At 39.9% G+C, this 13291-nt stretch overlaps 1 protein-coding gene across 7 annotated transcripts in view; it reads right to left on the bottom strand.

The window, feature by feature from the left end:
- The window catches only part of LOC308065436 (uncharacterized protein), a 250785-nt gene that overhangs the window by 114113 nt on the left and 123381 nt on the right, over positions 1-13291 (bottom strand). For 5 of the 7 annotated variants that reach the window (XM_080391412.1, XM_080391414.1, XM_080391416.1 and 2 more), the window contains one exon: positions 1-13291. This exon is cut by the window's left edge. The exons of the other annotated variants lie outside the window; for them this stretch is intronic. The gene's annotated coding sequence lies outside the window, so the exon portion shown is untranslated. 7 annotated transcript variants of the gene reach the window in all.

Below are 13291 nucleotides of genomic sequence, written 5' to 3'. Positions count from 1 at the left end.
ACATCCCATTTGTGAGAAGATCTGAACCTTCTCACAAAAATCTTCTGAACTCCAGAGCACTCTTTCCCACAGTGCTCTTGTGAGGGATGTTCTGGGTCCAGAGATCCAACATTACAGTCAAAGAAGACTACAGACTTTATCAGGGATCCTGTACCTAACTTAGAAGAGAAATGCTGAAGATTTAATCTTTTCTATACCTCTGGGTTTCCAAAAGTCTTATTTCTTGTGATTAAGACTGTAAGGAAACAAACATTCTTTCTCTAGCACATATGCTATTTTCTGGAAGACTGTTTTTTTCATCTCTTGATCCAATCTGGTATTTTTTTCTGTATCTTTCCACCTGCTCTCCAAAAAGAGCAGTCTGACAGCTTGTCTTCTTTTTAGGAAATTCCTAAGTAGTCTAATCAAAAGATGGTAGTCTCCCCCCCAGATATCCTATTGCTCATCTCAGCCTTCCTCTCTAAGGTTTAGTCAGTCACAGGTACTGTCTCTGAGAGTGATTCATTTGAGTGGACAATCATCAGATTTAATACCTCTAACCAATTCTCCTGATGATAGCTCTAAAGGATTTGTCCCATCAGCTTCTGTGGTTTTACCTCAAGATGGAGGAAGCTGATAGCAGAAATTACAAACTCCTTTTTCCCATCTGCTGTCCCATTCAATACAGCAGCAGCAGCATTATAGCACATGCCTGGGGAAAGTCCTCTGTGTCAGGCAAAATGAACTAATCATATGCATATTCCTCAAATCCTTACTTTGGGTGTTAATGTCTAAATAAAAGCCAAGAAAAAAAGCAAATGCATTAAAATCTGCTTTTTTGGAAGTCTGGGTAGGTAGGAAAAAACACAGCCAGATGCCAGGAAAATTATCCGTTCATCCACACTGCAAGTCTTGAAGCCATGGGGAAGGGACTGCATCACCTCAGGGATGCTCTGTCCGGAGCTATCCTGAGAAGGGAACAGTCCCCGTTTTAAGCCTGCAGCTAAATGTCACAATCTGGCTTTTAATTAGCTTCTTGCATTTAAAAGCTTCTTCCATGGGATTGTATATTTAATAACAACTGAGGGTGGTGCCTTCTAAAATGCTGGGTGTGAGCAGAACCTGAGGGCTCTTCTGTGGTATTCCAGCTGGATGGTACATCTGAAAGCAAACCTCAGCCTGCTCTAGAAAGATGTATTCCATGCTTTTCATCACCTCCCCATTTATTCATTCATGTACTAGTGGCCTGTGGCCTGTGACTTAAAGCCTATTGAACTCCACAATAGTTGTTCTTATGAACCTCCATGGGTATTTGATTTACCCCCCCCACACACACACACCCCAGCAATTTGCTTGGGAAAGTTTTCCTTTCTAAGCATTGTTACTTTATAGATATTTAAATAAAAGTTTTCAAGGCTCACAATGTGTCCTGTAGCACATTTGGGGAAGAGAGGGGAAATTGCAATACACAAAAAGTGTAAAACTCACCAATTCTTTTTTAATCTGGACCAGGAAATTGTTGTGTTCTTCTGGTTACAGCTAAGAAGGTGTTGACACAATAGAACACTGCCATGCTGCTCAAAATTAAATTTTATACTTTTCCATAAAAAACTTGTAGTATTATGAGTCTTACGATGGGAATACACTTTAGTCAAACCGTAGTCATATAGAATAATTTCACTGTAACAGAAAAAGAGACAGAATGAAATAACTATCTGTTCTTTTATTAAAAATAGATAAAAATCTGTCAAATAAGAATTTTTAAGGAGTCCTTCTTAGAAGTTAAGTTTATTACAGTTAGAAATTTTTTTAAAAGGGATATACTCAGTTATTAAATGTGAAGGGGGAAACAATAAAAATTGCCTTCTAAGTAGCAATAAGACTCTTAACTGTCAATTAGTTTTCAGGATATTCCAGTATACTTATTTTAGAACTAATACTTGGCACAGCTGTAATAATGGATCACATTTAATCAGAAGTAGTTAATTTAAGTGCTAAAGCTTAATTGCTTGCAGTAGATTGAAAATTATGATTTACCTAAATTTTCTAAATTTGAGCAAGAACTTTACTTTATGCAAGTGAATATTTAGCAGCATGCCTTTGACCGGGCACTGTAGGTTCAGTCCTGAAAGTGGTGGCTCTGTGGTTCCCACCAAAAGTTTTTTGCTGTTGTTTCACTGCAGAAGGTTCAAACCAAGATGTAATCCCAAGTATTTCAAAATCTGAAGGGAATTTGACTTTGGAAGAAGCATGGGCAGAAGACAGCATAGTTTTGTTCACATGGAGCTTTGCAAGAGCTCTTAGCATGGTCTGTGTCAACATGGGAAAGTCTCTAAAACTTGTGCTCCTGAGCTGTTACACTCCATGAGGACTCAGCCAGAGCAGCTGATGTGAAATAACAAGCCATCTCCTGCCACATGAGCAGTGCCCAGGTCCAAGTCCAGGGCTGGAGCCCTTCCACCTCCCCTGGAGCCCCAGTGGGCTATACAGGGCAGGCAGGTGCAGAAACCACTTTTTCACCCTCTGGAGCTGCACTCTTGGTTGTGGACCAGCAGGATGTGTGCCAGGCTGGGCTGGTGGCTCATGCCTCCCTCCCCTAGAGCTGCCCCCGCCAACTGCAGGAATTGCCCACCAGTTGGCCAGCGCTAATGGGAAAAGAGCAAATGTATGGATACAACCCTAAAGTGGCTGGTCATATGCCAAGGCAGACTTTGAGCTTGCATGAAGACACTTTGTGTAGACATAACAAAGAGCAGCTCTCTCCCATTCAGTCCTAGTCAGCCCATGGAGCTTACATCTGTCTCAAAGACAGGAGATTGTTCCTGCTGTCTGGTAATAAAATTAAAAACATATTATTTTCCTCCTGAGTCCTTGCAAGATGTGTGTGGATGTGTGCATGTGAATGTGAGTCTAAGCACAAGCAAATGTGACCTCTAAATACGTTAGCATAGACTAAGCACTTTGTACTGTTTAAACTATTCCATTTTCTAATTTAAAAAGTCGGGGCACTAGTTCATTGTAATTCTATCTTGGAAGGAAAAAAAAAAAAAACCAAAACCAGCAAGCTTAGAAAAGTAAAATACATTAAAGTCTCAATGTACTGGTGAGCACACCACTGTGTGCAGACAAAGCAAACCCAAGTCTCTGCTTGGATTCACAGTCTGCACCTTATATAGGTCAGATTGCAGCAGCGATCTGTAGGGATGAGTAGGGAGCAAGTCAGCCCTGCACCCATGCTTCCAGCTTACTTATATCATATAACCTGAGTGGCCCACCTTCCCTTCCTGCTCAGGGTGCAAAGAGAAAGACACAAACATCCTGGGGAAAATGTAACAAGAAATGTGTAAAACGTAAAATAATTTCACAGGCTATAGTTTGCTTTGTGAGTGCCAAGAGTTTTATGAATGAAGTCTTTATGGTGTTTGACTAATAAACCATGAACATTTGGAGGCTTTAATTACTGCTGTGTTTTTCTTTTTCTTTTTCTTTTCTTTTTCTTTTTTTTTTTTTTTTTTTTTTTTTTTTTTGTGTTTCATTTCAAATACTTCTGGCGGGACAGTGTAAATCATAGAGCTCAGACCTTTGTGAATAACATTACTCTTTCATGTGGCTCATCTATATTACCCAACAGTAAAATTCAGTGTCAATATTTCTGAGACAATGTGTACTTAACTTCTTTCTTTTTTTCTGGTCAGGTGCTAATTTATTATTCCTGTGTACCAGGACCTGTCTGTTAATGATGCATAGTAGGACTACATTAGCCCACAAACGGGAGGAAATGCATGTATAAATCATTCTCGCCACCACCACCCTCTTGGGAAGCATGAAGAGCATACATTAATAATGGCTGTAATGAAGACTAGCACTTTGTTGGAGCTAACGTGAAGAAGAAACATGGTTTCAGGAACATTCAACATTTGAAGTAGACATCTGCTAAGTGGTATTTCTGCTGGTTAGCTAACAAGGCTTGCTGGTTTCCTAGGGATGGTTGAAGTTTTGTTGTGCCTCTTCATTCCTGGGCCGCTCCTAGGGCAGTGATTATTGCAGCCAGGTTTGTTTCTGGGGCTCATCTCCTCATTTTCGTTCCTGGCATCCTGCTACTGTACTTCTCAGTAATTCGGTAATGTGATAAGATTTCCCACCAAGGCACCAAAACTTTGTCCAAGGGACATGAGAGAATCTTTTCTAGCTGGAAAAGCCAGCAGGAACAAATCATGTCCTAACCTCCCACACAAAGAAGAATTTACCTACCAAGTGATGCATTAAAGGCATGTGATCTTTAACCAAGCGCTCTCTGACCTAGACCTTTCTTTTTTAGAACACCTTGGGAATACATCCAGAAATCCTTCCCAGCACTCTGGAGTTCAAATTTCCCCCCAGTAAATGACAGCAAACCTGTCCCTCTCCTCTGTGTCTGAATGTGCTGCTGTGGGTCTGTGCTAGCAGAGGGAAAGCACAACTGCGCCGTGTCAGGGCTCAGTCCTGTCCTTGGAGCCCATTCCCAGCACTCACCCGCAGCGTCTGCTTAGGGAAGGGGTGAACCAAGGTGAGTGTAGTAAGATCCCTCCTGCTTCCAGCAACTGGTGATTTAAGGATTTTTCATGTTGGAGGCTGCATCCAGACTTCCATGTTTAATCTGTCCCCCATGGATTTGTCTACAGTGCACCCTTATCTCCCTCAGACATTCCTGCAGTGAGTTTTCATTGCTCCTCAAATGGTAGCCATTCAATATTGCTCATCATCCTGGACAACCTTCCCTGTACTTAAATAGTGCCATCAAAGATGAGATAAGCAGAACTGCAAGCAGTTTTCAAGCTATGGGCACATCAGATATTTATATAGTGGTCTAACAAAGCGCTCTGCTTTGTCCTCTGATCCTTTCCCAATAGTTCATAATATTTTATTTGCCTTTCTGGCTGCTGCTGAACACTGAGCTGGCAACTTTCAGAGAACTTCACAATCACTTTCCTGAATGTGGTAAAATAAAATTCAGTTTTCATAAGCTTCTCCTGGACTGTCTGGGTTCAATTATACTCTCCACTATATTGCTGGAGGCTGGAGAGCTTTCTTGGCACATGCAAGACTTTTTTTCTATACATACCCCCGTTATTACCAACCCTTCAAGAGGCTTGTGTAGCTGACATGGCACTGTGTATTTGTATTCTTGGGATGTTCTGGAGCAATATATTGTGAATGTGTCCTGCAGAAACACCCGTTAGCTGTGGCTTATTCAAAAGACAGTTTGTTCTGTCTTTTGCTGCACTATTTACTGCTCTCCTCCAGAATATCTCCTCCCCTCAGCAGAGCACTTAAATTCTTAACTTATGGAGGGTAAAATGTTTTTTTCAGGTGGGAACTCACTTCATAAATCTGTGTGTGAATCTTTCAAGCGCATCAGACTTGATATTTTATATAAACATGCAGATTTACAGCCATATTTTATGCAAACATGTACATTTCATACAAACATTAATGTATGAAGTTCATTAGTGGCTCTTGATTGGGTCTAGACAAAACAAGGATGTCTTCAATGGATACAATGGGAAGAGCTCATTATGTATATGCAGTTAAGTGTGATGAGATCTGTAAGCAGAAGTAATATCTTTCATTAGACAACTGGTATAGTTTGAAAAATAAAAACCCAAGCTCTTGGGCACATAAGATATTCAGATCTGAAAGAAAAACAGCAGCTTTCAAAGCTGAAGAAAAGCACAGACCAATTGCTCAGAGTTTAGTTAAATATGTATCAATTAGATCATCTCCAGAGAAATGACAGCTGGTATCAGTGAAGTAGAGGTAGAGTACCACTAGAAAATGTAGAGTTAGGGTTATTTTTTCCTCAGCACTTGGCTTTTATCAACATTGAATTTAATTTGCAATTTTATCACCCTGTCTCTCCAGTAATGTGAAAGCTTTCTGCAGCTCTTCACAGCTCGCTGTAGATTTCATTATTCTGAATAACTTTGCTGTCAGCAACCTTTATCACCTCACTATTCCTTGCTTTTACCAGATGATTTACACTGAGTATCCATACATCCTGCTTTATTGCACAATACTGGCATACCGGTACTGTATGGCAGTACAGCCATAATCTGTGCTGTACTCATCAAGTTTTTGTGAACTTTGAAGCTTAGGAGAATTTCATGAAGATGACCATCACATAATGAGAGTTTTTTCAAACACTTGATATCTGAGGAATGATTCACTCGACAGCTCAATTTAAAAATTAAAAAAACAAGCCAGAAAACTTAGGGCATGCACTATAGCTCCTCTAATAATTTTTTATTTACATCAGCTGAAGATCTATCCCTGTATATTTTCTGCTTTTAATTATGCATCATGTTCTATAGGTTTCCAAAGACCATAACAAAATACTTTCTATTTCACTCTGAATTGTAAATCTACTGACCTATACCTCTCTAAACTTGTGAGCCAGACACCATACTCTTTGACTTAGAGTCTCATAACAGAGTGAACTTTAGTGGTATTACATCTGCTGTGTTTTCGGACCTAACCTTGATTTGAACACCAGGCAAACAGAGCTATGGAGGATTTGTTCACTGCTATTTTCTGTATCTCAGAATGGAACTAAAAAGAAACAATTCATCAGTAAATAAATGAGTTGCATAAAGGATTGGTGTTTTTGGCAGGAAATGCAATTTCATGATTGGACATAGTATATCCACATGAGATTTCCTTGGGTTTCTGCCAAATATTTAACATAGTCTACATGTATTTTTGGAATTGGACAAGCTATTATTTAAATGCTGTAATCTGCACTTCAGATAGAACAATGAGCCTGACAAGGATGGTAGATAGTTGAAAAAATACTAATTACCATTATTTTAAGTTTCAGTAAGATCTGATAGTTCTTTTTCGGGAACTCTGTGCCTTCCGAATTTTGTGTTAAAAGTTTGGGAAACACAAGAACTACTATTTTCTTTTTTTTTCCTGAATTTGCTTATTACCATGGAAATATGAATTCCTATAGACATAATAAATAAGACATGAGTCACAGTAGGCTGCAGACCCTGAATCTGTCCCTGGGCTTTAGACTTTCTGTGCTTGTCTCCTGGAAGGGAAACAATAGATGGGCACCTCTCCAAAACATTCCCTGCTTGGCAGCAAAACAAGTCTTCGCCCACTGTAAATTGTGCAGAGCGATGCCATGCCCTCTAGTTTACAACAGCTGGAAATGCTAATACTTGATCATTATCAGTGGACAGCTGAACTAAGACCTCACCAAAATGAGTGAGGGAGCTGATGCTGCTCAGTACCATAGTGCCATGCCCTCTGTTAACCCACACTGTGTCAGTCTATAGTAGGCAACAGTGTGCAGAGGTCCTGAATATGTTCCCCACTATGGTCCCTCCAATACTAAAAGCCAATACATTAAGTCAGTATAATGTTCAATCAAAGCTCATTTAACCTAATGGGAGACTGAACTAATTATACTGCAGCATAATGCCCCCAAGCATTTCTACATGTAGATTTGCTTTTAAGCATTTCTGTATTTGTTACGTCCTCTTCAGATCTTAGATTTTTTTTTAGAACCATGTAATCTGGGAAATTATTATAAAAGAAGTGTGGCCAGCAGGTCAAGGGAGGTGATCCTGCCCCTTACGCCATGCTGCTGAGACCCCACCTGGAGTACTGCACCCAGCTCTGGAGTCCCCAGTACAGCAAAGACATGGATGTGTTGGAGGGGGTCCAGAGGGTGGCCACAAGAATGATCAGAAGGATATAAGGAAAGGCTGAGAGAGTTCTGGTTCTTTAGCCTGGAGAAGAGAAGGCTCCAGGAAGACCTTATTGCAGCCTTTTAACACTTAAAGGGGGCTTACACGATAGATGGGGACAGACTCTTTAGTAGGGTCTGTAGCAATAGGACAAGGGGTAATGGTTTAAATTAAAAGAGGGTAGATTCAGACTAGATAGAAGGAAGAAATTTTTTATGATGAGGGTGGTAAAATACTGGAACATGTTGCCCAGAGAGGTGGCAGATGCCCCGTGCCTGGAAACCTTGAAAGTCAGGCTGGACGGGGCTCTGAGCAACCTGGCCTAGCTGAAGATGTCCCTGCTCATTGCACGGGGGCTGGACTGGGTGACCTTTAAAGGTCCCTTTGAAACCAAACCATTCTGTGATTCTACAATTTTAATTTAATTTTTAAAAATTAAGTGGAAAATGCTGAAGAACAAGTTTTGTAAATGTATCTTTCAAGATATTTTTCATGGAAGGGAATATTATCTCACCCTTGTCATTGAAGGATCTAAACCTCACTGCTTCAACTTAACTTACATAAATAAACATGTAGTCTGTCAGAACTACTTTATCACTTTGTTGGGGGGTTATAAGTCATAAGAGAAAAGAAGCGGTTTGGTGTCAATAGTATGAAAAAAATTATTAGCTTCCTGATTACTATTTTTCTTACAAGTTAGACCTGTTTTGTGGAGATATATTCAAAAGGGAGGCTAGAAGCATGTATGGCAATAACTAAGATCAAACTTAACAGATTCTGCTGCCTGTATTTAAACACTGTTTCATTTTGGTTTTAGATCTAGCCAAAAAAACGGGGCTTACGTGTCTAAAGACAGAAGTGTGAGAAAAAGCCCTGTTCATCTGTTGTCCAAAACTGGAGTCTCATAAATACGACAAATGTCTTCTCTTTCTATTTGTAAAGATCTCAAGAATGGAGGAAATGCAGCTCTTGTGAACCTGGGAAAAGGATACATGGTATAAAGTGAGGTTGTATTGTATTTTATTTTATTTAATTATCAAGGAAATAAACTGCATTTCATGTTTCTTTCCCAAGATAAGATGTTGGAAACTTTAAAGAAGAACAGATGGAAATTTGTTTTGAAAGGATATAATTAAGGATCAAGAGAAAACTAATCTGGATTTAAGTAGCTTAAAGATGTTGTTGAATGTATTAATGCAAAAAAAATTAAACTGCAATACAAGTCAGAGGCTTTTTCAAAGAAACCCAAGGACTCCAATCTATGAGCAGTCATGCTGAAATTTGGTGCATATACAGATAATCCACATGCATTGTGCAAAAAATTATTTAAGGAATTTTCGTTGCAAGATTTGACACTAATAACTTTGACATTCAGGTATTTCTGGTTTAAGCTCCTCCATCCTCTCTTAGGTCTTGAAGAGAATCTAGGAAAAGAAAAATAACTGGGAAAGGCAAGATCCTGTGTGTTATATATATGTAAGTATATATAGAAAATAAAGGTAAGTGTGCACATAAGTATTTTGCTGAGCAGAACCGGCTTGCTGAGTCGTGGGACATAAGGATCATCTGGTTTCAGATCTTTCCAAGATCATTAGCAAATTCTGAAAATTAATGCAAGACTGATATTTACAGCTGCTTATGAGATTCTGACCAGTGAGCCAGAGCCTGAAGAAGCAGCCATTGTGCTGCCGTGTGCGTTGCTCATTCTGTAGTTCAGAATATATCACTTTTGTACTGAAAGTTTTCAGTAAAACTGTGCTGAAATATGGTGTGATGCTGTTTCTGCAGAGGTTCTCAGCAAAAGAGAAATCTCCCATCAACCTGCATGGTGAAGGATTGTCGAATTTTCTTTGATGAGATCATGTCCTGTGTGTAAAAACAACAACAACAAAAAAAACCCAACAAAAAAGAGAGTCATATATGCAAAAAAGTGTTCCAAAAATTAGGGTGACACCTATGTCAGTATCTTGCTAAGTTACCTGACTGGTAAAGAAAAGTGCCAAGTTTCAGGATACTTCCAGAGAAAGGCAGAGGTACTATGAGTCTAAAAATCAATTAAATTGTCTGATTGGTCACTTACTTTCAGTAGTGATTAGTAAGATATTCTCCATTCTCCAGAGTATTTGATAAAACTTCTGTGTAACAGGCTGAGGGTTTTAAATTTTATTTGTCAGATGTCAACATCCTGGTTCCTAAATATAAATCAAAATTTTCTTGGTTTTCTTTTAGTTTTATTTGCTTTAAGTTCACTTAGATTGTATTTGTTGGAAATACACATTTATAAGCTCTTATGTTTGAATATTTGTACATTTGTTTTCTTCTAGTGGGTGGCTACATGGACAGATGATTTTGATTCCTTTTCTTTTTGTCATGATGAGGTATTTAAGGATAAAAGGTCCAAAGTTTAAGGGTAGTTTGTAATGGATGGTTGTAGGGTTTTGAGTAATGCTCCATTTTTTTTATGAAACTAATTTTTTAAATGACAAATAAATTAGAAAAAAACAAACAAACCTAAAACATCCACACCTTATCCCTTGCCTTAATGAAATGCTAATTTAATAATTCTAAACATATAGCACTTTAAAATTATGGATCTGAGGTAATAGTTCCAAGTGCAATAAACCGTCATGTAAACTGTGATTAAGCACCATAATAATACGAACACCCACCTATTGTATTAGAGAACCACTTGTACAGCTTGTGTCAGCGAGGCAGTATCTCAAAAGACTGGTTACAGCTAGAGCCAACCCTCCCCCGCACTCAAACGTGACACAGGCAGGATTTGGACAGGTGAGTTCAGGAGAGCGATATGTTCTCCTGTTGCCCTCAGTGACTCAGAGAGCAGAAGACCCTGGTGGAGGATGAACCGTGGGCTCTCCTTGCCACATGTCTTGATGGTGGGCTGCAGGATGGTGGTGCTGGTTCTTGGTGGTTCCCCTCAGGCAGCCAGCTTCACTGCCTGCTTCCCACGGGGAGCCTACCTTGCGGTTTCCACATACGAAACTATCAGTGGCAATATCTGCTTATGGGATTCCTCCCTACACATCAGGGTGTGCTGTTTGCTCACCCAAGCCCTTACCACTCTTGCTGTGCTGTGAACCACATCAGGGAACTTACCTCTCCAAAATTAGGCTCCAAGAAAAAAAAAAAAAAAAAAAAATATATATATATATATATGTTCCTTACCCTGAAATCATACATTCATTTTTCCCCCCAACATGTGTTTGTTACTTGTGAGTGTCCCCTCCCACTGTTGCTAGGGACAATCCTGGCTGAAGAAGGTCCCACCTTTCCTTAATCCTGCATGCCCATCCCTGCAGCTGGGCATGTGCAGCTCTGTAGGGCTGTGCTACTGCTTGATCACTCATACAATTTTGTGGCATGGCTTCACAAACAGCTGAATCAACACAGATGAGAAGAAGGAAAACTCAGGAGGGTGGTGGTGGGAACAAAACCCTCAGGACGGGAACCTCTCAAACCAGCTTCGCCAGCAGAGATATTGCAATATGGAACCATGCCCCTAGGCACTACATGCATCATCATAGATTTCAACGGAAAGCCAGCACCTAATTTTTAAACACTGTAGAACTGAGCATTATCACACCAAAAGCCTTTCTTTTCCCTTTCTTTGTTTATTTTTTTTTAATAAATCCTAAATAGCTTGTGATAACAAATCTACCATTTTAAATATGAAATCTCTAATCTTAGAAAGGTACAAAAGCATCACTTGTGGGCTTGTTAAAACTGTTTAATGGAATTATGCCATAGCATCTTATTTCCTTCTCTAGTTTTTAAAATATCATTTGGCATTGGGGCCATAAGTATAAAGAGCTGTTGCAGCTGCTAATCAGAAACAAAGAAGCAATGGGACAAACCAGTGCCCAGAGTTACTTTCTCAATTAATAGTGATGTGACTTCAGGGAAGCCTGCACTTATATATTTCCAACATGTATGACAGTGCCCTAACCATTAGATCATTCTAGATTTTCCCTAATTCTAAAACCAGTAGTTTAATTACAGTTTAATTTAGATGCTTTGTAGAAAAGTTCACTGATGATCTTTTTTCCCTGATAACAGGCAAATCTGGAAGGTCAGTGGTGGCTTGACAGTTATGGTTGATACATTTTTTTCAGTCTTATTTTAGATTAAATCATGAAACCAACTAGTTTCGCAATTCAAACATTAAAGTCTGGTCTATCTCACCAGTCTCCTTTTGAGTATGCCAGTGATTCCTTAATGAAGTATGAATTACTGATTATGAAACATGAAGAGATAAAATAAAATCTAAAATGAAATGCACACACCCTCTTAGAGCTGAACAGGAACCACCGTCTGCATTAATGAAGAATATGATTTTTTTATGGATGAGAGGAATAATTTATTGAAATTCATTTGATTATTTTATTTTTTAGTATATTTCTTTAACTGTATGGCTTGTAATTTCATTAAACTAAATGAAAACTGTCACAACCTGTAGCCGCGTGTGTATATACATATGCACAGACCCAGATGGGAGGTATGAACTCAAACCTCCTTCCTGGAATTCAGCCATTCCCTGGAGTGGAGAGCACTATCACTTGTGCTTGAGCAGCTGGTTCACCACTGCTAGAGGGGATGTCACCAACCCTACTCCTATCAAGAGCCACTTTGCCTACCTGGGGAGGAAGGGGGAAGAAGGCCATGCAGAAGCACAGTCCCTCTTGTGATGGGTTCTTGTTACAAGGAAAGAAAATCTCCTTGCAGCCCCTGTGTAGTTCTTTAAAAAACTCAAATAAACTTTGAAAATAATTTGCCACTTCCTCAAGTGACAGCTCCATTTCTGGTAGCCCAGAAGTCTGGTCTGGAAGGCAACTGCCCATCAGGTCTGTCATGCACGTTCAGTAGGTCCAGCCTGAGAGGTACTCAGTTTATTGCTTCCTGGCCTGCTACTGTTGGCATGACTGCATTTTACAAATTCCAACTCAATACATAAAGAAGTACTACGCCAGGCCAGCTTTTAGGGTTGCTTCTAGGCAGAATTTGACCCCTTGTGCTTTGAACAGTAGCAAGCACAAGAAGGCTTTGATCATGGCTGGAGTTTATAAACATACTATTTTTATTAGACACAGTAAATCACGTGTTTTCATAGGTTAGATCTTAAAAGAGAAGTTCCCACATGGGTATTTCCCAGTGTCATTCTCAAACTTTGCTGAAGGTAACTAAAGAACAGGGGTAAGGAGGTTAAAGTAGCAGCAGACCTGTAGCATGGTTTGGGTGGCTCCAGGTGGGCTGTGACCACTCAGTGAGCACCAGGCAGAAGGTTCAGTTGCCAGGGCTGGACACTCCTCTGGTAGATCTCTGCCATACCCAGGTGCTGTACCTTGGTTCCTGCCCCTTCTGCTTCTGTTCTGCAACAGCTCCTCCGAGCATGAGCTGGGTCTCTGTGAGTTGAAACCCATGTATGAGTCTCCCTTTTGCTGGCTGAAGCTGAGACGAGGTCCAGGAGGAAATTTGCTTTGCCCCCAGTTCTTAGAGAGCCTGAACTCCTCAAATCAGTGGAAAACAATAAATGTTGAGCCCTCTTGGGTCACAGCTCC

This window comes from Falco punctatus, assembly GCF_963210335.1.
Source record: "Falco punctatus genome assembly, chromosome: 6".
Taxonomy (NCBI): domain Eukaryota; kingdom Metazoa; phylum Chordata; class Aves; order Falconiformes; family Falconidae; genus Falco; species Falco punctatus.
Note: the sequence above shows the minus strand (reverse complement) of the source record. Positions and strands in the feature narration are given on the sequence as shown.